Raw genomic sequence first — 25,146 nt, 5'->3', positions numbered from 1 at the left:
AAGCCAGCGCACAGCCACCCACCCACCCGGCGGCCTTTCGTCGATGTTAACCGAACAAGGCCGTCCACCAAATAACACTGAAGATAGCAGCTCACATACCGGAACACGGGAAGATGCCTCTCGATGTCTGCACATCTATCGCGGGGGACATCTGCGTGCTGGTCAACAAATTTTTGCAGAAGAACGTTGTAGGCTTCCCGTGGCTTGTTGACCGTTCCCTGTAATATCTCCTCCCTGGTGGTTCTTTCGAAGTGTTTCGCCGATACCTGGAACACATGCGCATGGTATAGATGGGATACGTCAAACACTATACAAGAAAACAATTTAGGTGCAATACAACAACGGGGCCATGATGGTGTAAAATAGTTATCTGAAGAAATAGATACCAACCTTTGGTTCAGCCTGGGACTCTGGGCTGCAGATGTGATGACAATCTTCTGGGCTACCGTAGACAACGCCGGCTTTGACTTTGAGGCGGGGAATTGCGGATCCCTGGACGTGCTCGCGTTCCTTTCGGTAACGGCATCCGCCGCACACATAGTATGCTGTACGTTCGCCATCTCGTGCAGTGTAGTTCGAGTGGAATACGTACTCGTACATCACGCGTTCATTTGCATGGCTGCGAACTAGCAAAAGCGGCTTCCCTCTCGAGGTCTTGGACCATTGGTACCCCTGGAGCTCTGCCATCGAGTCAGAATCGACCCCACCTGAGTACAGTCTAACACGGACCGCGCAAAGTAGATGTTTTAAGTACGTGGGTGGCGGACCACGAAAATGACCTGTATGACCAAGTCCAAGCCTAATTCTTTAGGAACACGCCGTTTGTGAAAAGGACGTTGTTCTTTTTGCACACGGTACTAAGGTCGATGCACGCTGGAAACAGCAACGCAAGGCAAGTTTCCTTTCAAATCCCTAGATGTTTCCAGGAAAGATAACTGACATTGGGAAACGCGGTACTCAGCGAGAACAAAGATATAGAAAACAACACATTGTTAACTAGACGGTCACTGTAGGTCGGCGGTCTTGTGAACGGGTTTGTGTTTTCTGTGATTCCCCGTTTGACCGATAATCCGTTTGCTTTCATGAATACAGTCAGCTGCCGTTCATCCTGTGTCAAAATGGAACACCGTGGAGGCGAACTGATAATTCCTGTGCTTTCATGAATGCCGCCATGCAGCCGCTTGCCGAAAGCAGCAGGGCCTTTGGGCATTCCCCCATTTGGACGAAATGAGCTATTGGACGGTACGAGTATTGGACGCGCTGGGCAAGTTTGTAGTCGCCTGTTCATTTCGTCCAAGTGTGCAGTACGTCCAGTTTTTTTCGGACGAATTAAATATTTGGACGTTGTGAGTACTTGGACGAAATAAACGTTTGGACGAAATGGGGCCTCCTGTGCCGCAACAACAGAACGGGGTTTGACACTGTAGCGGGGACCCGTGCAATGGGAAAGCTTGGCAATCGAATTTTCAATGAAAGCATGTTTCTGGGAACCACATTGCAGCTTAGAAGCTATGAGGTCCACGTCAGAGATGAAGTCTGATGCCTGAAGATGAAGTCTGAAGATGCTTTTGCCGTTTCATGGTTCCGAAATGTTTGCGATGTCATTGGATGTCAAAGATCTGTAGTATTCTCTCAGGAAACCTTTGCTGTTGAAACGGGTTTCGGATCTTTTGAACTCAACTCTGGTACGTTTCCAGTCTCACGCTGGCATTGCAATAAGTGATTTTTTGGAATTGCTGAATTTGTATCTGGATTCTAATGTAACTTGCATAGATGGCGTTTTATACACCCAAAAGGATGGTGTTTTCATAGGTTCGTCTGTTTGCACCGTTCTTATCTGAAATCTATCTAGGTTGCCTCGACTCTCATTTAAGTGCTTTTGTCAATTCGTGTTTGCCTGACACTGTTTTGGTGGCTAGATACGTTGATGATCTGATATTTGTATCTCGTTCCCGCTCCTGCTTGGTAGAACTGCAACGTGTGGCTCGTGAATCGGCCCCCGAATTAACATCCTACCGACGGGAAGTTGAAGTTTTTAGATATGACCTTACACTTCAAAGGTGGGTTATGCTGGGAATATGATGCATCAAGTAAAAAACCCCTTCTGCCAAGAAGGAGTTGCCATTCTAAGTTGGTGAAAAATAGTTTGATAAATTCGTTGATAACCAGTGCATTGACCAAATCTTGCTCGCATTTTGTGTTCAGTGCTCTCAAGCTACAGACCGCCAAATTACAAAGAGCAGGATACGAGTTTAAGCTAATACAGCACAATCTACTTGCTCAGTTTCAAGCTCGCCCGAAACGCTTAATGGAAGAAAATGAGAAAAACAAGCAAATGGCAGTAGTTCCGTACTACCACAAGATTTCACATAATTTGAAGGCTATGTCGAATGAGATGGGGGTCCGTCTCCTCTTTAGGAACAACTTCAGGTTAGATCGTTTAACGCCTTTTTCAAAACCAGAGTCTGGCTGTAATGTTGAACACAGAACCATCAAGTTTGTTCCTTGTGCAAAAAATGTTGTATATAGAATCCCGTTAGCTTGTGGCTTTGTATACATAGGTCAAACATCTCAATGCGTTAACCAAAGGTTGGGCCAGCATAAAAACAGCCCAGATTCAAATTTGTTGGATCATCTAAGAATGTGTAATAATTGTCAACCCCTATGGCCCCAGACGGCGGTGCTGGCGTGGGAACCAGACAGGCGAAAACGTCTTTTGAAAGAAGCGTTGGCCATACAGAGTGTGGGCAATTGTATTAGTGTGCCGTCTGTATGTATCCACCCGGCCTTCTAGCGCCTCCTTTGACGTCCTTCAACTCATTTTGTCCTCAATTCCCTATTCCCCTCTCTCTGTCTTCCCTCGCACTGTCTACATGTTCATGAAGTTCGTTGTTATCACTTGAACGTCTTGCTGGTTTTGAGCCTTCGTGTTTGTGTTTGTTTACGTGTCTTGCCCATCGCTCAGGCTTGCCTATCACGTAATTTATCCACCAGCTAACCTGCATTTACGCCATTCTGTTCGTGTTACCTTCATGTGTAAGTCCTGTTATATGTGATCTCAATTTCTCTGTTGACTAATTGTTGTGACTCAGCTGTCAATGAGTCGGCGTCACCCACGAAGCTACCTTCGTTCTTTTTCTAAAAGGCTTAGCGACCGTTAAGTGAGGCACTCGAAGATGCATGATTTACTGAAGCCCGATTAACACCATCCCGCGTATGACGTGAAGAGTTTTTGTGGACTTTCTGTGACTTGAGTGAAGGTGAATTTATCTGTTGTGTTGTTCACTGAATCGCAACACGCATAAAATACACGAAATGAAGTACTGCAAAACTATATATAGGCATCTATTTTATTCCGAAGAAATGCATACGTTGAAAGTGGTATCCAGTGTCGACACAATCATACAAAAGATCCCACGCACACAGTAGTAAAGTATTCCACACGTACACATGCTTTATGCCACACTGTCGCGTCGCACAATACAGTCAATGACCGTTTGCGGCCTGAGTTCTTCTGGCGACCCACGATAACCGTGGACTTCACAATTCACTGAATTTCGGCGAAAGCGACGTCTCTGAAGCGTTGGACAGAAATGTGTCTGAATAAGGCGTTCAATCGCAAATTAGTAATGTTCAAGCCCAAGTGAGTAAAACCGAGTAAAATAGTCACACCAACAACAAATTTGGTTCACCCAGCTTACTGTTCAACAAAGTAAGACCTGCAAAAGCGGGAGCAAAATTAGCACAATCGACACCGGCCACGAACTGATACCTGTACACCTACCTGACGGGACGCAAAACTGCAGCCGCCGCTCGAAACATACAAAAACCTACAGCACAACAGTCATCGTAGGAATATAAGTGAAGCTTGATGACACGTGCACTTCTATCACACAGCTTACCCCTTACGATGCAAAATCATATCCTACTTTGTTCTGTAATTGACGAGCGAACGACACAGTTGAAATATGTTGAAACCGTGACATTCCCATGATGCTAATGGCGATGGCTCCTTCGTGTTGAGGCGAGCGCGAGGCACGGAGGCGCAGAATCAAAATGTGCAGCAAACCTGTTGCATGCGCATGATCCTCATGTGGTCGTATAAGGAAATATATTGTCTACTGAACTGAAGTATAAATAATACGAGGAACCGTCTTCTCAAAGCCATGGGAAATGTATTTAGTGTTCTAATATGTAGATAAAAGGTGGCAAAGTGGCGTTCAAGCTACTACAATTAATTATAAGTTGAGATCCAAATACCGCTTTGTTTAGAGAGCCGATAGCACGGACCTCTCCACCTCCCAGGAGTGGTGTACACCCAGAAATTATACGGAATTCATCTATGTTTAAAACAAACGGCTGCAATAAGTACTTGCTACATAGGCGCATAAAAAGTCCACAAACTGTCAACAGCGACACCTGTATACCTTGTCCACAGAAGGTACACATAAGGTAGTCCAAGAGATTGTCAAAATGATGTCAATAGCAATTCCTGTTGAATTGATCAACAAGAAGTCAAAGTCACTGTCAATATAGGAAACAAGAAGTCCACAAGAAGTCTGCAGAAAGGAAAAATCCATTTTCACAAGGGATTGATAGCTTGCCTACTACCGTTAGTTCTGTCACCATCGATAGTCCACTATCGATAGTTCTCTCACTATCGATAGTACTATCGATAGTTCTATCGATGATTTGATAGTATTTGACAATCAATAGTATCGATAGTACTATCTATAGTTCTGCATCACTAGACCGTACTCTAAACATCAAGGTAACCGTGATATTTTAAGAGGTACACCGTAGCTTTTATTCAAAGGAAACGAAAGGGAACACTTAACACTTCTAAATAGAGATAATTTCTTGGCCAATTTTTTTGCCTTTACTATAAGGGTACGAAGCCAACAGTGTACCCCAGATGCTGTTTCCACGCATGTTGCGTTGATGCCTTGGTCCGCACTGTTGCGTTCCAGTGTCTCCGTCAGCGTTGCGTCCGTCCGCGAACCGACGCAAGCCCCTTCGAACGCGACGGACGTATAGGTTCGCCTATAAGTTCAATTTTTGAACGGAGCGACAAGGAATGGCGGCCGTTTCCCCAGTAACCGCGTCGCCGCGCGATCTAATCTTCTTTCACTTCACTTCACGTAGTCGGCCGCAAGCCGTTTCTCGTTCAATATCGTCGCAAAAGTGCGGACGGAAACCCATGCGTCCGCCACACAGAGACGCTGACAAACGGACGTTTGAAACGGAATAGCGGTCAGCGGAATAGGAATGGTGAACTCGAAGCGGTCACCATCGAACCCCTCACAGCTGAGCGGATTGCAGACCTCACTGGAAAAGATCCTTGGCTGGCAATTTTTAACAAAGATCTACGGCAGGAAAACCTAATCTCTGACAAGGAGAACATTCCACGCCATTCAGGAATCGCAGAACGGAGTTATCGACACACCGCGTGGTTGCGTTTTTTTTGGGTTCACGGGTTGTGCTTCCACAACAACGTCGTGCAACTACTGTCAAGCTTCTTCACAGCAAACAGCCCGGCATGTCTGTCACGAAAGCCTGCGGCAAAAGCCATTTTTGGTGGCCGCACGTAGATCAGTACAATGAAATGTCTGTTCGCAAATGCGACACTTGTCAGCGACATGCGCCATCACCTCGTGCTGCAGTTTGCACCTCTCAGGAAACGTCCGGAAAGCCCTTGGCAAGTGATACACATCGATTTTGCCGGACGCGTTCAAGGTGTGTACTACCTTCTCATCATTGACGCTTATTCGAAATGGGTCAAAGTGAAGCCAATGCGGACAATGACGACTAGCGCGATACTGAATGCTTTGCGCTCATTGTTCGCAACGTTCGGAGTACCACGTTCGGTTGTCACTGACAACGCGCCGAATTTCATGTCCCAGAATATGGATGCATTCTGCAACTGGAACGCTGCCACTTACTTCACGTCAGCGCCGTATCACACTGCACGAATGGCCAAGTTTGAACGGATAGTTAAAAAAAAAAAGAAAAAAAAACTTTAGCAAAAACTGCGAGAAGGATCGACCCTCTGTCGAGGTTTCTTTATAAGAAACATTTGACACTCACCGTTAGAGGTCAGACTGCCGTAGAATTAATGTTCGGACGGCGTTGGTTCACGATTTTTCACCGTATGCTCCCACAAGTCACGCCAGCGTCGACGAAAGATGAAACACCTGAGACAGCTAGGCACTTCGTTGAGAATCAGCACGTCTACGTGCGCAATTTCGGCCACGATCGAAGGTGGATCCCAGCAGTCATGCTTCGCAAGGTTGGCGTACGCTTTTACCTTGTCAAGACTTCGGGATGATCAGTTACACGTCGTCACATTGATCACGTGTGACAGCGCGTTGATGGGGGGGGGGGGGGGCAAACGGATTCGTCGAAAACTCCTTTGGTGAAACCTAACTTCCGGTTTCCAGACATTCCTCTGAATACCACGGATGTTCCATCATCAGAAACCGACGTCAGGCCAGCACCAATGGTTCAGCAACCGTCCGGTTCAGAAGGCACGTCACGTGGCACGGATGCAACTAGAATTCTTCGGCGCTGCCAGGCTGAACCAGGGTGTCTAACCGAAACGTTTTTCGTTTCGGTTTTTGTTCCGGTTACATCATAAACGATCCGGTACCGGTTCTGCTCCGGAGCAAAAAAATAATGGTTCATAAGGGTTTTAACCGGTTCCGCTTCTGCTGGAAATATTCATCCCCACACACAAAAAAAATCAATGTTACAAAATGTAAACCCGTTTATTCCGCATACATGGTATTTAATATTAATAGACAGCTGTGAAATTGGTAGCTCCTGCTTCCTGTAGGTTACTGTCTGTTCAAATGGGCTTTCTCCTTTCTTGAAGCGCATGCTACAAACGGTCGTGATGTCATACGTAAAGTACTTTCTTGCTGGGTTGGAGCGATTGCGTCCCATCCGAATGTATGCTGCTACTATCTAGCCAACAAGCACCATCGCACGAGTACGACGCAAATCGAGGAACACCTTCACTCACAAACGCGCTCGACGGCTCCGTTTTATTTTCTTCGTGTCTTGTCCACAAAAGAGTTGCCAATTTGCACGGGCTTGCCCTCGCGTATACGTAAATGTATTCAACTTAGCTGCTCTTAAATAAGAGACGCGTTGCGCGACATTACCGATAAAGAAGCAGTTATGCAGCCCTCTTGGGTCGCTGTTTAGTTGAGGAGAGTTTGGGGGGATCAAATCAAAACGAACACTACGGCACATTGCTAGAGAGTCACATGTACCTCGAAGTCTGCGTGCGTGCGCGAACGATAAACCATTACAAAGGGAGCCTAAGGGTCATACTATACCGCCATGCATTCCACCGTAACCGTAACCCTCGTATAGTATCCATGGCATGACTTCAGAGCACACGACGTCTGTTTCATTCGCCTATCCGTGGTGCAAACCTGCGAAGTTTTTTCTTGGACCGAAAACCGTTAAATATATTTTTCGGTTTCCCTCCTGAGCGAAAAAAAACGTATACGGTTTCGATTCCGTTCCGGTTCGGACCAAAATAGCGTTTTTTTCTTGGTTTTCGGTTCGCTTCGACACCTTGGCCAGAACTTTGCGGTCTCAGTGTATAGTATTATTGAAGAGGGGATAATTGTGGTATAGTGGACGAACTGGAGGACCCATGGCCATCGCTAGCTCGTTCCCTTTGTTCCCTCATCTGGATTGAGTGCATATCAAAATATATATTAATAAATTGATTGAGCTCTATCTATGAAGCCTGCTCAGTATTGCTCGTAAAGCTGAAAATATCAAACTGGTAAAATTAGGTAATATCAGAGAGAGCGGCAGGGCATTGGCAAAACCCATTGACCAATATCGGTTCCCAACATCGGTCAAATATGGCACCAGGTTGCAATTACCATATTGGTGCAATATTGGTGTGCTGCTTGGGATGTTTCTCATCTCAGCGAAATTTACCTGTCAGCGTTGTCTACCAATTGAAACATCCGGTCTACCGTTCTACAGGACACGTTCCAAAAGACCTGCCAGAAACAGTATGGGTCATAGGGACAAAAACCAGTCTCTTGAGAGGGATCCTCATAACACGGTCTGTCAGCGGTGGGAACCAAGCACGCTGTGTCGTAGTCAGAGCGGGTTTCAGGGGTTCAACCACCTCCTCGAAATCGTACCTTTCATAGTGCATTTAAGAGGGCGAGAGCAAAAACGAGGGTGACATCCTCCCTCGTGTGATGTTCCTGTAGAACCCTTCCCGAGATGTTTTCTTTTCCATTGTTCAGCATACGACGGCAAATACCAACGCAAAGGTCTATCCTATTCAATTCGAAGATTTAAATCACGATGCCCCCTGTCTTTATTCAGGAAACATGCGACAGCATGCAATATCGAATATGGTCGTACTTTGGAACAGGAAAATGCCGTTGCCTACATACGCCTAATGCCGGTGCCTACGTTGTTGATGGCCATGTTTCGCGCATCTTCTGCCCATCATTCGCCCTTCAGATTGAATCGTCAAACCAAAGGGCTCCAACGCAACAGGAAATATGACAATGAAATCAGGTTTCCGCTCAGCCCCAAAGCTGCCTGATTGATTTTCAGGTTTTTCATCTTTCTTCAAAACTTTCGAAGCGTATTACGCGGAACAGTTCGAGTTTCTCTTTTACTCGACATTCGTTTGATAACGAAGTGCGCTGCCGTTAATTAAAAGAGGATACAGGCGCTGTTTGCGTCGTTCCAAAGAAGACGTTGACCCTTATATTTGCAGCTAATACGCAAAGGTGACTTGCAAAGAAAGCTTTCTGCGGTGCACTATTTTCAGTGTTTATGCGCGGCTGTCGGAAGCTGTGACCTGTGCCCGCATTGTAATCAGCTGGGATTTTAACTTCTTGTTTGTTTTGTTCGTTCGGAGGGCCGGCCATGTACCTATTTGGTAAACCTACGGCCATCTTCTGGTAGGTGTCTGAAACACGAGACCCACAATCTGTTCTTCTCCGGCGCGAGGGTCTGTGGATTGCACGTCGTATACAGGGTGTTTCAGTTAAATCCCCGGGCTAAATAATTCGCGAACGGGTGCACCAATCGGAGAACTTTCTTTTTTACAAGTATCTGTCCGATACCACCTACAAGTTGCGCACCATGTGAGTGGGAGGCTCTCATTATTTAAATAAAAATTCAAATGAGTTTCGTGAAAAAATGTAACATCTAAAGCGGGGCGCCGTCTACATTAAAATGGGTACTACCCATTTTGGGACCTTCAGTGGACACCTTTTAGAGAAAAATTTGCCACCGAAGCGGGTCATTTGTTGCAGTAATTAATTGGTTTCGGTTTACGTATTTTTGTCGTGGCTGGTCGCGGTGAAGCGCAAAAGGACGCTTTTTCGCTCCCTTATCCACCAATGAATTACGTCCTTTTGCGCTTCGTAATCATTTTATTGCCGACAGCACCTTGCTTTATAATTTGTTGTTTCACGAAACTAATTTCAATTTTTATTTATATAATGAGCGCCTCCCACTCACTCACACGGTGCGCAGCTTATAGGCGGCATCGGATACTTTACAAAAATAAAAAAAAATTGGACTTTCTGCAGAAAGTTTGTGTACCTCCTGTTACCCTGCAGTACAGAATAGGCACATACTTTCCGTACCCTTTCTATCACCTCTGTATCCTTTCTAAGGGCCATTGGTACACATTTTTCTGTACATTGTCTACATACCACTTGTCACTTAAGGCGACAGAAAATAGTCAGAATTTCTAAGTAAATATTACATGCCTGTTCTCGTAGTCGCAGAAAGCAGACATATTTTGTACACCCTTTGTGTAGCCGGTACACGTTTTCCTGTAGAATGTCTGTAGATGATGTGTAACCCAAGGTGACAGATAATAGTCAGAAATTATTCACAGTTTGAATGAGCCCCGTAAAAAAGGCTTCAGATATTCTTTGCCTTCTAAGGCCGTAAAGTGAAATGCAGAAACTCATAGGACACATATAATTTAGCAAGCAATTTTTTTACTGCCATGCTTTGGATTTACTTTCTGTAGCGTCGAACTGGGCCATCTCTTTGTCGGTGCACTGAACACTTGAATAGTAAGCAAGTGGGTTCTGTAAAGAGTATATGAAGAATTGTCTTCAGTAACTCTGTGACAACCACACACATTACAGCGCATGCTTTCTCAACACTCGCTCCGAAAAGACAGAACGTCTTACAAATAAGATCAGCACAAATCAAAACATTTCTAAGAACATCAGAACATTTCAGTACAAGTAGAACCCCGTAAAGAAATACACTTACCGCGATTCTCAAAAGCAAAAAGCTGCTGAACTTGCCTGACGGCCGTCGGTTTCGTCTGGGATCTCCACCAAATATGATCACATTCGGTCCACCACAGCGTCCAACAGAGCACAAAGCCTTATCACTAGCTGTCTCCCATTTCTTAAGGTTAACGTGGAGACAAACAATGCACGAGGCTAAAACCATCTTCTGTCCTAAGTAGTTCAGCAACGTACAGGCGTCGCCACCCTTAACCGTAGCGCGGGAGCGCGTGGCCTGCTTGCATGCCAGCGCTGCCTTGTGTCGATGATGGGGCGTGCTGGGGTGTAGACTCTGGGGCTCTGGTGCACAAGTGCCCCCTCTCGACAGGGGCACGGAAAGCACGCACGGATCACCTACTCGGTTAGCTATCTGCTGTCTGCAGATAGCTAACCGAGTTGATTTTCTTATCGCTGAAGTGTCTCTTCAGCGATAAGAAAATCAGTATACGAGCAAAAATATCAGTGTTTCTTTGGCGTATTTGCATCCACACGAACACGTTACCAGATCTTTCCTAAGCACCATGAAACAAAAACAAAACAGAAAATTCTGTGATAACACATATCATAGTGAACAGAACGCTCAGAGGAAACATGGGTGAGCCTACAGTGTTTGCATATGTCTCAAACTTATTTTAGAATATTGTGCCCCTCAAGCTCGCTCTTCCGCAAACCGGCATTTAGATAAAGCGTGGTAGATAACACACACGCGCGGTTATTGTGCCTGATTTGCGAGGGCGTAACGTGTTACTATATAGCAGGTGATCCATTCGTACCATGCCGATTACCCTGAGCTCAACCGATCGAGAGGAGTTGCTCGTGTACCATGGTCTCAGAGCCTCCACCCCAGCATCGACGCAAGGCGGCGCTGGCATGCAAGCAGGCCACGCGCTCCCGCGCTACGGTTAAGGGTGGCGATGCCTGTACACAAAGGATTCAAACATCCGACGAAGAAAACGTGCACCGCGTGGCATGCGCCGTGCCACCATGCCGCATTTTGATTTTTGAACAGGAACCGGATAAGAGAGCTGATGATGATATTGCCAATGGCGATGACGATCGGCAGCCGTTATTTTGTTTCTGTGTTTGTTTGTTACACCTTCAGCGCTCTAGAGTTTTATGATATGCTAGTTATAATATTTTGATCACAATGATAGCCATAACACCAGTGCATTAATTTTGCACACAATCTGAAATAATGCGTTCCTTACTCGTTTTTCGGAAGGAAGTAGCGTCCTTGCTCCACGATACCCCCACCCATTATGTCCCCCGGACCCGCTTCACCTCCGCACCCTCCTTTGGACGTCATTATGAGGGTTGTACAAGCTGTGTGCATGTTCACACATGATCAAAGTGGAAAGTTGTCTTTCTTGGAGTGCCTTGGTGTCTCAGGCACCCTAGCCCTTCTTTACGCACACTAGCACGCTCCTGGTCAAGGCAGGATTACCACAACCATGAATGGCTACAGCTAGTATACAGAAAGTCTATACACATTGCATAGTGTGCATGCTGTTCTCAATGAGAAGTTCATACGTGATGCCTAGCTACCACGGGTCTATGTACGCGAATGTCTACGCATTAGTAAACAGAAACGACGAGTCCACAATAGTAGACAGGTATACAAAAAGTATACTGGATGCGTACAGAAAAGTCAAATCTATTTGTCTATTTTTCTGATTTCGTTTTTATTTTATTTCGCTTCTGTCTTTTTTATCTATTTTTATCTATCATTTTCTTTTTTTCATCATTCAATTTATGTACGGGCCCTTTCTGTTATCGATTGTGCATGTCTGCTGTCGTGTTGTTCCGTAATATTGGAAATTAAATACAGTAGTGTACAATGCAGAAGCCGTACACCTCATTCATGAAGTCTGTTATCAATAATAGACTTTATGAACGGAGTGGGAATTGATACCCCTTATGAAAATGAATCTTTCCTTTCTACAGACTTCTTATGTACTCTTTATTTCCTACATTGACAGTCTGTTGACTTTGACATCTTGTTGATCAAGTCAATAGTACTTTCTGTTGACTATGTGTGCACTACCTGTGCAATACATTATATGTACTTCCTGTGACGGAACTTCCGTTGATAGCGTGTACAAAACTTATGGACTACAATTATATGTACTTTCTGGAGACGGATTATACAGGAGGTCCTGTTGAAATTTTCTTGACTTCCTGTGCGATTATCCAGCAAAGCTATAGGCTTTGCCCTTGCTTTTGTTTTTGTTTTTTCTTTTTGTTCACCGTCAACAGACCAGAGCAAACAGAAACAACAGATTTTATTTAGACTTTTTCTTAACTTTGTGCTGACATCACATGTTTACTTTCTGCTGACTTAGGGCCGGTAAGTTTCTGTAGACCACTCACAACAGAGGCAGTATGTTTTTCTACTGAATTTACACGTATTGTTTGCATATCCCTTACAAAAATGCTTGTTGGTTTTTTGTTTACAGTCAACAGACCAGAGTCAACAGAAACAGCAGATTTTCTTCAGACTTTTTGTGAACTTTGTGCTGGCATCATGTGTTGACTTATGGCGTTTAACTTTCTGTAGATCACTCACAACAGAAAAGCAACATGTTTTTCTTTTGAACTTAGCAGACTTTTGATTCACTGTTGCATAAGAATAGTTTATTCTCAAGCGAGCAAAACCACTTTGTGGCACGAGTGCCTTTCAAAAAGCGAGATCCTAGCTGCACGCGTCCCTTATGAAAATGAATTTTGCCGGTTTATTGAATTTTTTTATATCCTTTGGCCTGTTTTTCATTTGTTCCGACCTTGATTTCCTGTAGGTTATTGTAAAACACAACAGCTATAGGCGCCCTTTGAATTTCAGTTTTTCAAACTGCTCAAATAGGTCGACAAGAAGAAATAACTTTATTTGGATTTCCTTTTTCTACACGTTCAAGAGACAGCATGAAACAGAAAATCAAAAGACGTGCCTTGTTATATGAAAGCCTGTTGTGCCAAACTACAGAACATCAATAGGCAAAATACGAGGTAGGGTATCGCCTGCATAAAAACTGTACATACAGATCTTCATTGAACAGGTGTAATTCTATTCGTCGACTTTCCTTTGGCTATCTGGCGCGAACTTTCTGTAGACATCTGTTCGAAAAAAAGATCGATAGAATATTTCTCTTTTGTCTCTCCAAGGAATTTACTCTTCCTTGATGAAAACTGCTACGGAAATTCCGTTGAAGTGTATCACTATAGCCTATAAATTTCCTGTTGACGAAAACTAGATTTTGTATGGCCGGAGCTATTCATATTAATGGCGCTGTTGAAAATTGGCCACCGTGTACCTTTTGGAATTCTGTTGAGTTCCTGTTGTGTGAAATTGTATTGATGGGTTATTTAACCTGTGTTGAAAAGCAACACGTGGCCAGAATTGTGGGGATCATCGACGACAATCCTCTGCGCCTTTCGCAATATCCTAATTTACCAGTGCTTTCAGTATGTTCATTTCTGAGCACTTAGCATGTAGAAATGACTTCTTTAAAAAAAGCAGTACTCCAGATTGTCTTGCGAGCTTCCGCAAATTCGAGAGTCCTGCTTGCCTCCGTGTCAGAATGAAGGGTGAGGTGTATCAGCTTAATACAGTTACGTATACATACAACACTGAAGTGGGGAATTCCTTGACGTATCAACTCACCATCAAGGTACCGTCTGTGTTCCAAAACTGCAAACTTGCACATTAACGCGTAAGTTCCCATCCAGGTTGACATTGATGCAAATGGCCATCTCACAGCGCAACAACAACAACAAACAACAACAACAGCAAGAACTTTACTTGATAATGATGATTGTGTTAGAAACACAGATGCTATCTCGAAGGCAATTTAATACTCCAAGCAATTCCTCACTTCAGTGTCGGTTGTATGTGTAATCCAAATAATCTGAGACACCTCACTCTTGATTCTGACTCCGAGATAAGCAGAACTCTCGAATTTGCGGGAGTTCGCAAGACAAGCAGTATAGCATATAGTATTTGTCTCGCTTAGGAAGGAAATGCCAGTGCTGCATATGCCTTGCTGCATATGTCCCGAAAGCACTGGCAAAGTAAGCTATTGCGAATGACACTGAGTACTGTCCTCGATGACTACATGTCCTCGATGATTACACGTGTGTGAATGATAGCCAGACTGCCAAGGATTAGTTCCTGAATTTTTTACTTTCTCCCATGCTGCTGCTCTCATTTGTTTCCAAATTCCGCCTAATGCTTCAAGCAGCTAACGTAGCAGTGTCCATGAAGAATGCCTTCAACGTCAGTAGTAAGTCAACAGAAGGGCTTCAGAAAATCTGTGCACTGGACCCGCTTGACTTGTGCAACAAGTGTGTGTAAATTCAATACAAAAAACATTGCCTTTCTGTTGTGAGTGGTCTACCGAAAGTTAAAGGCTATAGTCGATAGAAAGTAAGCATATGATGTCAACACAAAACTAACAAAAAGTCTGAAGAAAATCACTTGTCGCTGTTCAGTGTATTATGCAAAGAGTCTGTGTAAATTCAATAGAAAAATACATTGCGTTTCTGTTGGGAGTGGTCTACAGAAGGTAAACGGCCATAAGTCAACAGGAAGTAAAGATATGTCAGCACAAAGTTAACAAGAAGTCCTAAGAAAATCTGTTGTTTCTGTTAACTTTGGTCTATTGACTGGAAACAAAAGCTCAACAACCTTTTCATGAGGGACCTGTCATGACCGCATAATTTATATCCACCAAATTCCCAGCCAGAAAATCTACACACAGTGCACAGGAAGTGTGCACCCTTTCTTCTGACGGGAAGATACAGGAGGTCTATAAGAGTTATACAGAAGGTTTGTGCACTTGGTATACGGAAAGGAAGAGGAGGCATACAGGTCAGGAGGTCTATAAGAGTTATGCAGAGAGTATGTGCACTGGGTATACACAAAGGACGAGTCTACAGAGAGTACATAGGGTATACAGGAAGTACACTCGATGTCTACAGAAAGGCCGAACTTATTTTTGTAATACTTGTAAGAAAGAAAGTTCTTCGATTGATGCACCCGTTCGCGAACTACTTAGCCTGGGGATTTAACTAAAACACCCGTATAGGGCATGAACTTTCCACGCTTAGCAGCGCGTGCGTATGCGAGCGCGTCTTTTGTCTTCTGGACGTTAAGAAGTCTAGACTGCGGTCTCAGCGATGTCTATCGCGTAGCGCAAGCGGCGAGCGCAACTACGGATTACCACGTCGATAAGCCACAATAGCGCGACATGACTATAGCGCGTGACTATACTACTATGACTATATAGCGCAGGACTATGACTATGATGACTACTATGACCATGACTAGAGCGCATGAGATGGCAAGCCGTTGTTAGAAGCCCGGAGGCAAAAGAACCAACCAAACTAACGTACGGCGTGTCCCCGTTTAAGTTTTCATTTATTTTTTGTTTTTGTTTCTGTTACGGGCCAGGACCTCCTTAAAGGGGCACTAAAATGCAAAAACAACTTGCTCTGAAATGGAAGTCCGTGTTTCAATTAGTATAATACAAGTGAAATCAGTTCACACAGCGCTACCGTTTAGAAGAAAAGCGCAATGAAAACAGAGCCGGCTTTGGCGGCAACGAATGGCACCCCCAGGAGGCAAAGAATGGCGGCATCCAATGAGACAGCAAGAGAAGAGAGCGCGCATACCTATTGTGGCCGTGTGGATTTGGAACGCGTCCGATCGTAGTGTTCAGTATATGCGCGGCGTAATGCGCACTGCTGCATTTTTCATACCGATTCACTGAATTGTACCCCACAACAGTTCTCGCGAATGTCCCACTGGCAACATTTATCTTCACGTCCTTCGGACAGCGACGGCAGTCCGCTTCGCAAGGTGTAGCCCACGCGTGCACGCGCGGCATGGACTAAAACGCCTATGCACGAGCTGAAACGGCGTTCACTGCTTAGCGCCGAAGCAAGAAAGAGCACGGTATAATTTCGATTGTAGCTCCGCATCGGAATCAAAGTTTTGAATTATGATAACAAGGCCGAAATTAACATAGCGTTGAACGCAATTTGAAGTCAACTTGCTTTTTGCGTTTTAGTGCCCCTTAAACGCGTAGCTGCCTGCCTAAACGTCTTATCCCACAGTTTCTGGGAATACATCTCACTGTCTCTATTACGGCAAACACTCATTGATTTTCACGCATCTATTTCACCCACGCGGTCATATGCGCCGTTTAACTTTTCTTGCATGAATATCTATATATATTGCACGGTCTCAGTTTATATCCACTGTAACGCACCTGATGAAGTACGCAGGAGCTGTCCGTCGTGTAAGCCACCTAGGCCGACCGCAAACTGAGAACTACCACATACCGTGGCTTTTCCTGTGTCGGATTCCTGTTCAGCTTCTGAACACAGTGGAATGCTTGTGTTCGCAGGAATGGATGTGCAGTTGAAATCATAGGGAACCTCGGACTGGCTCATTGCAGACCTTCGCGTGCGCTGCAACGTGGATGATGAAGGATCTCCCGGACACAGGGAAGCACGTTTGTAACAATAGCGTGGTATGTTTGCAGTACGCGATTAATGTTCGTTAGGCCCCCGTGTATAATTGCAGCAGCGAAGTTAAAGGCGCGTACAAGTCATGTTTTGTAAGAATACTGAAACCGTAAGTATGGAAAGACGTGGTGCAGATAGTCATTGGCGGGCCGATGCCTTAATGGCCTGTTGATGGCGCAGGGTAAGGCTGAGAGAGTTGTCAGAAACGTACAATACTATGTCGGTACTGCAGTCGCCGTAGCGGCTTCTCTGAAAAGAAAATAAGGTAATAACTTGGTTACTCAATTAGTCTACTTATTTAGCTCTTACTTTAGCTCTGTTCGTCTCAGTTTATTCCCTTTCACTTTGCTATAGTTTAGGTGGAGTATTTCTTTTTTGTGTCACAACAGCTACATCTACTTTTCCATTCCTTTTTCCCAAGGAAAGACAACACATTTTCGTTCTTCTTTAAGATTCCAATGCGCACTTTTCAAAGGGAGGAGGTCAAAGGCAAAAACGAGAAAATGTATCGGCGAAGGGAGCAGTGATTTGTTTTGTAAATGGATACGAATACTCCTAGGTACAGCAAGCAGCTGAAAGACCATGCCACATGTTTGGAGCCTCGAGGTTGTGTGACTCCCGTAAAACGAGTTGTCTAAAAATTCAGTGGCGATTTAGCGATAAATGCGAGAGAAACTGTCTGTACTGGACTTCTGGGTATCTACTTCCGCTCTAACCCGACTTCCCGTTGTCCACCTCCGGTCTATACTTGACCTCCAGTTCGACTCTTTCAATTACTATATGTAAATCCCCTCAATCGCTTTCAATTACCCTTTAATTGCTCCTTAGTTACCGAAGGCAACCACAGGTTACTTGAGATAATCTTGAAATTCATTTAATTCCCTGTAATTACGTTTACTTGCTTTACTTGCTCTCAATTTTCCTTTAATTGACATTAATTAGCTTTAATTACATTGAATTACCTCCAGTAACCTGCGGTCCGCTTCGGTAATCTTTCATTTCATTTAATCTTTCTCTTAATTACATATCTTAAATTCAGTACCTTTAAAGTCAACTTTCTTGCTTGAGTGACATTTAATTACTCTTGCCTTTTACTCTTATTAATTGACTTCAACCATTTAAATTTCATATCATTTGCCTTCATTTACATTTAACCCCTTATCCCCTCTTTACATCTCCACTTATACCTCTGTCTCGGTGAGGCTTCACCATCTCACACACACATGGATACAGCTTTTTTCCACTTTGACACTCCTAATGCTAATGTAGTTTTGCGTCTGTTGGGTAGCAGTGAAGGCAGGCAGCGATGCTGCGCTCCCTTATTTGTAAATAAACAGATATTTTCTTCTCCTCCCTACGCACGTCAATTTTTTTTTCTTCTGGGCTACAATAAACTAGGCGTTGTCGTTTCAGTTGTACTCCGTAAAGTGGGCTTGTTGCAGAATGAGACCTGCAGCGCGAACCGTACTTGATTTAGATTTCACGGACCGAAAGACGATGGTGTTGTTTGGACCTTTTCGGGGTTTTGTTTCTTTGTTTCTTAGTGTTGTAAGTCGTGAACGCGAGGAAGGGAAACTAATTTTGGAATTTTGGAACGTCTGGTTCGAGTCCTTTTCTCTAGCTCATCGAATGTCCTGTGTCACTCTGATCTAAACGAAATCCGGTTAGTAGCTATTCATCTGACCATAACAGGCTTTCTTTTCAGCGTTCGTACAAGGGGGACGTGTGCTGCCGTTGCAAACTTCTGCGGAAATAATGATTGCAGTAAGGCAAACTTATGTTTCTGCTGGATGCAATTTCTTAAAAACGCGATGAAGGCGTTCGAGTTACTGTCACGGCTACGGGTGGTTTGCAACTTCCTGTCAAAATGACGTAAGGGAAGTTGCAATGTCACGTGGATTTACGGTTCCGATAGTTCTGCTGGAGTCGTATAGTGTCAGCGTGATTTCAGCGTAAAAATAAGCGGATGTTCAGCGTTTAACTACACTACTTCTGCCGAAGAAGGACCTAAAATGCATCGCGTACCCTGAGATCAAGCGCCTTTGAAAAAATTTAGAATTCTATAGTACCGTATGCTATCACCTTTGCGTACGTAAGGGATGGCGTTGGTGGTTCTTCGCACGCGCAAATCATAAAGAGAGCTTCGCGGAGTGCGCAGAACCACCACGCTATCCCTTACGTACGCTAAGGCGATAGCGTACGATGCACTACAAAACTCATTATTATCAGCGTATACGAAAAGTCAACTAAGGGGCGCAGGCACTTGTCGCCAAATGTCGTGCTATGTACTTACCATGTTGAATTGTGCGTGACTGTGATAACATTATCAACTCCTAATACGAAAAGAATATCACTAAAGTCACAGCATCGTCCCAAGCTAAAAGGAAACGATTATATGCGTATACTATCCTCAGAGTGCAGGAGATTGCTGGGTAAAATACTGCTTGTACATTTTCTTGTGCCATATCTCAAATGTTGCTTGTTATCTTTGTTAACTAAAGCGTCAAACTGACCGCATTGTGACAGAGCATTTCGCACAACAAAAGATTGCGATTTCAAAGCGCACGCCAAACGAAACTGAAACATGCACGATGTGTCGCGAAATTGTATCTTTGTCATAAGAAAAGTACGTGCGAAGTATTTGTTAAATACCTTACTTCTTTGCGGGACAGGCGTTACCGGGCGAACTCGTCTTGGTTGTCGTTTACGCCGGAGTTTATAAAGGTTTGCTTTGCTCCAAATGAGCGAAATTTCGTACCGGAAGTTCGAAGACCCAGCATACGTAGCACCACTTCTCAACTTAAAAACCACCCATCTGTGCAGAGCGTAAGAAACTGACTAAAGGTATCACGTGATATTGAAGGACTATGTAACGAATTTCAGAAAAGTTACTATTACAATCACCTTTACCTTGTAAGAATGCCTGCGCGATGTGTCGCATCAGTTGGTACGGTGCCCGCGTGAGTAGAGTGACCAGAAGATAAAAGCTATGAAAGTCGCCTGGTATCGCCGCTGTGTAGGAAACCACACATCCAGGCGATTTCCACGGATATCTGGTTTACTTTCTAGTGTTCCGGGTTGCATCAACCGTGCACAGCCTGCCAAGACCTGCCAGATGACTGGCCTAGATGCTTGCATTCTCAATAGAAGGCGCGCGAGAGACCTCAGGGTTGCCACGTCTTGGAGCCCAATGCTGCTTTGCTCAGCGATCTTTGAAGTTTGATTGCTCAAAAATGCTCAATGTGCAGCAGAGCTATTACAATCGTAAGCATCGAACTTACGAACTTTCAGGACACACACCCACACACACATACATTGGATGATGATGAGACGGGCGATTCACCACCGCTGAGGCGGTACACTGCTTATTGCGCAGAAAGTTTCAAAACTTTCAGAAAAGCACACAGTTTTTATAGGTGTATCATTCACTTTACAGTCCCTTTAAGGCCTTCAAGATGACGATAGTGTACATTAGTGTACATCTTCAGTGTGCATTATGAAGGCAGTTGGGGCGCCGCATTGAGAGTAGTACAACGAGGTTTCAACTTCGAGATCAATCTTTGTCTTTGTGAGGCCAGACCGGCACGAGACTTACATTACGATGCCTTGGAAGCACACATTAAATGAATGAGTAGTATATGAGTAGACATTGTAGATATTGTACGACATGAGCGGAGTCAGGATGAAACGCCGGTAAATGTTGACGAGTTCGAGAAAGTTTTTTGTACTTCCCTGTTAGCGCCGCGAGGCAACTGTGGCTACAAGGGGCGTACAGACATGAACGTTTGGAGAGCGGACAGCAAGAACGAAGGGGAGACAGGTGAGCTAGTATGCGTCCTGGGCCGACTTCAAGGGGAACTGTGCCGACATTCGTCTGGAAAGCCTGCCTGTCAACACACCGGCTGTGTAATCCTTTATTCACATCACATCACATCACATCCTAGCAAGGCCTTTGTCGCTTTTGCGCCAAAAAACCCCAATCAATCAATCAATCAACATCCTAGCAAAGCCGATGCGAGGATTCGAACCCGCGTCACCTCCCAGTCTTGGCGTGGAAAGCGGTCATCCTAACCACTATGTCACGGGAGCTGGTGTATTCGAGTGCTTTACGGCGAATTCCGATGGTCGTTATAGTACAGAAAACGTTACAGTGTGGCTCGAGCGAGCATTTCACAAAGGCGCCTCAATCGAACTCTCGTTTCATATGCCCTCCCGTTCGCTCTTCGTTCGCTTCTAGGCTGAACCACAGTCAGTGGTTTATCCAGAATTTCCTCCCTGGGGTTTTGACGGGGGTCACGACACGCAGGCTGCTCCCATGTACTTTTATGCTCTTTCGTGAAATATTGCGTAATCTTACAAAGCTCTAGGGGGTGTCTTCCAGATTTTAGGAAGCGTTAGGGGTGTGTAGGGCGGTCTGGATAAATCACTGACCACAGCTCTATCACCACCACCACCTCTAGGCTGAACGCACACCAGCACACTGAGCTGCGCTGCATGAACACGACCAGCGGAATTCACTGAACTCGCCTCGCTGCGTAGCCGAAGCAATTCGCTGGCATTACAAAAGCAGTTTTCACCTTTCTATAGACCTTCTGCGTCCTTTCTGTATACCATGTCACCTTTCTGTGTGCTGCTCCTTTCTGTGTAACATGTACACAAGGAATGACAACAACAACAATAAATGAAGAAGTGATGATGACATGGGATGTCAAGGAATGAACATAGACATGAACATAGACATTTTGTATGCGTTCTGTGTCTTCAATTCCTATAGACTTTGTGACGACCTGGTATGCAGAATGCCTATATACTTCCAGTGTGTCACCGCTTGCTCCTTTCTGCGTTCTAGGTACACAGAAATTGCACAGACGTTCTGTGTGCGTTATGTGTCTGCAACCCTTGTAGAATTTGTTACCACTTGGTATACAGAATGTGTGTAAATTTTGAGCGTGCTGCTGCTTTGCTCCTTTCTGTGTACTAGGTACACAGAAATTCTACAGTCATTTTGTGTGCGTTATGTGTCTTCAACCCCTGTTGAACTGGTGACGACTTAGCATACAGAATGTCAGCATATTTTGAGTGTACCACCGTTTTGGTCCTTGTATAGAAAACGTGCAGAATTTCTGCGTACCTAGTACACAGAAATTCTACACGTTTTATGCGCGGTCTGTGTCTTCAACCCTGTTTAATTTCTAACGACTTGTGCAGAATGCACGCAATTCTGCGTAATGTCTGTACACTTTGAGTGTGTCACTGGTGCTCATTTACTAAAACTCTGCTCCTTGCGTACTGCTACACTTGCCTTACTCTGCTACTATCTCTTTACTACTCTCTGTGTACAGAAATTCCGCAGATAACTTATGCGCTTTATGTGTTTGTATAATTGTGCGAATGGCTCCCTGCGGCCTTTTTAAGGGGGAATCACTTCCTGGGAAATCAAGGAAGGTTTTCTTTTGAGGTTTTTTACAAAATGCGCGGAGTGTATCATTGTGACGCTGTGACTGACGTGTTTCCCTCGCATTTGTCCAGGAAATGGCTCAAGTAAAAAATGTAATCCCACTCGAATAATTTACGAGATAATTTTGTTTGTGACATTTTCGAATTTCGCGCCATCAGCCTCACATTCAAGTGATAACAATGTGAGAAACAAAAATTCCCCAATAATCGGGGCGTCCCTGTGTGCTAAAAATAATTGAATTCCCTAGGGAAAGGTGAGCGGAACATACCAATAGCGGTTTTATAAAAATACATTGCGTGATTTTTGTGGACAGTTCGAACGAAAACCTACAACAGACCTACTGAACAAGTAGGACAGTCTTAACGTGCGCCGAAATTATTCGCAGGACATTGTAGATTACAGTATTTATTTCTTTATGTCTATCCTTTATTTTTGCTTTATGTTTATGTTTGCTTTCTTTATGTTTATGTATTTATTTGGCTATCAATAGTTAACCTATATTACTTATGCGAATGACTATACAGGGTGTCTTTCCACGCCGAGACTGGGAGGTGACACGGGTTCGAATCCTGTCACCGGCTGTGCTGTCTGAGGTTTTCCCTGGGTTTTCCGAAGACTTTCCAGACGAATGTCGGCACAGTTCCCCCTGAAGTCGGCCCAGGACGCACACTAACCCCCCCTGTCCCCCACTCCTTCCTGCTGTTCTCTCTCCATCTGTCCACGTCTGTACGCCGCTCATAGCCACAGTTGCTCCGCGGCGCTAACACGAAATTAAAAAAAAAAAAAAAATATACAGGGTGTTTGCTCTAACGTGTCCAGAAATTTTATTTAAAGCGAGCGATACAAGAGAAACGAGCGCTACTTTTCAGCTACTTGACTAAGAAACATGTACTACTAGTGAAGCAGTACCTGTTTCTTACTCTAGTAGCAGAAAAGTACCACTTGATTTTCTTTTATCGCTCGCTTTAAGTATAATTCCTGGACACGTTAGAGCAAACACCCTGTATATTAACTCAGTTTATATTAGTATAAATATAATACATATAGTGCAATATAATACAATATATAATATAACATAATACACATATATACAATAATATATATACAATAATATAACATAATACACATATATACAATAATATAATATAATACACAAATAAGCAAGATAAAAATAATTTAATCAGTTAGAAAGTAATTTTTGCTGCCCTTGTTGGGGTTCAACCACTCTGTTTCCATTTCGGATAACAACAAGCATATTAGTTGTTCTGTGTGTTTAGTGATGTCAGTATCGGTGCAGAAGACAGCAGCACATGTTCGTAGCTTAGTTAATCCCAATCATGTTACCAATTATCTGACAAACGACAGCTTCGTTAAACCTTACAGTCCGCGCATTTCCCATCCACCACAGTACCTGTTGCCAATACTCTACGTTATTATACAGGCACTATACTGGTGCTATCTAAGATCACCAACAAAGGCCAGTCTCTTCTTTGATATAAAATTGATGTTGATGATGAAAGATGGAAGTCACTGAAAAGGTTAGCCAGCTGTAGGACTCGAACCCACATCTTCTGGATTACCGGTCTAAGGTTCTACCAATTGAGCTAAGCTCTCCAGCGACTTCCAAAGGCGCGTCATCGGAAGGGACAAACCAGCCACTCTCTTTCTCACTCATCCCCCTTTCACTCCTACATTTTTTCTCACTCATACACACATTCATACGACGGGATCGACGCAAGCGGCATCAGTTGAACATGAGACAATTGATGTACAAGTACATACAAAGCCTCAAATGCCTAAGAAATTAATGATGAAAGATGAAAGGCCTAGGTGCATAGGCTCTGCATCCACAATAATATTTGCATTGATAGATAAGCACATGAGAACAAGATGTCCATGGTCAAACAGTACCCATCTGAGATCACACAGGAACATTTGTATTTAATTAACGTCATCACATCATCATGTCATGTCATGTTTAACTTTACATGGCTCCCAAGACGCATGCGTGTTTTGGCGCGACACAGCAAGATTTTCTCCCAGAGTTGTAATACCAAATACTTTTCCACAATGTCACTTTCTATATATAGCGTGCCATCATATTCCACAACCTCGTATATGACTGCATACCCAAACCGCAATCAAGAAATGATCGTACTACTTCTAGCTTAGTAATACAAAAAACAAGGTTCTTAGTGCAGTGCCACTGGCTATGTTTGAGAACACACACAGCAAGTATCTTATTTATTATGCCGAAGGTATCATGTATAAATACAGGGTGTCTTTTTTTTCTTTTCGATACAGATTTTTCATAATAAACTAGAAGGGCTATAGACATGCTGTTTTCACTTCTATCGTCTGGGCCGGCGGACGTTCTTGGCCATATATGTTGCTCAACCGTCAAATGACTAATTACGTAAAAATCGTTAATTAACTTTTCAATTATAAAAGCTACGAAGTTGACCCAACGAGAACATCTGTTCCATTCGGTGATCTGATATCGTAGACATTTTCAGAACAAAAATTCGTTCAGTAGATCGTCCGCAAAAAAAAATCGTGAAGGAACACCATTTTTTCTTTATTTTGTTCATTGGCGCATCTTCGGAGACGCGTCTTTCCTTCAGCCCCAACGTGAGAGGGGGATAGTTTTTTAATGAAAAATCTGGTATCGAAAAAAAAAAAAAGACACCCTGTATATACGAACTGAAGCGTCATGACTTGTCAACAATAACAACAGAAAAATTAATTGTGGTGAATGGGGAAATTCGTCACATGAGGTGCGGCCCACTACCCCAAGGCACAATACGCTCTGCAAGTAACCGAGCGTTCTGCGCGTATCTCCTCTCC

Source organism: Ornithodoros turicata, chromosome 2, assembly GCF_037126465.1.
Source record: "Ornithodoros turicata isolate Travis chromosome 2, ASM3712646v1, whole genome shotgun sequence".
Lineage (NCBI taxonomy): Eukaryota > Metazoa > Arthropoda > Arachnida > Ixodida > Argasidae > Ornithodoros > Ornithodoros turicata.
This window is presented reverse-complemented; position numbering follows the sequence as displayed.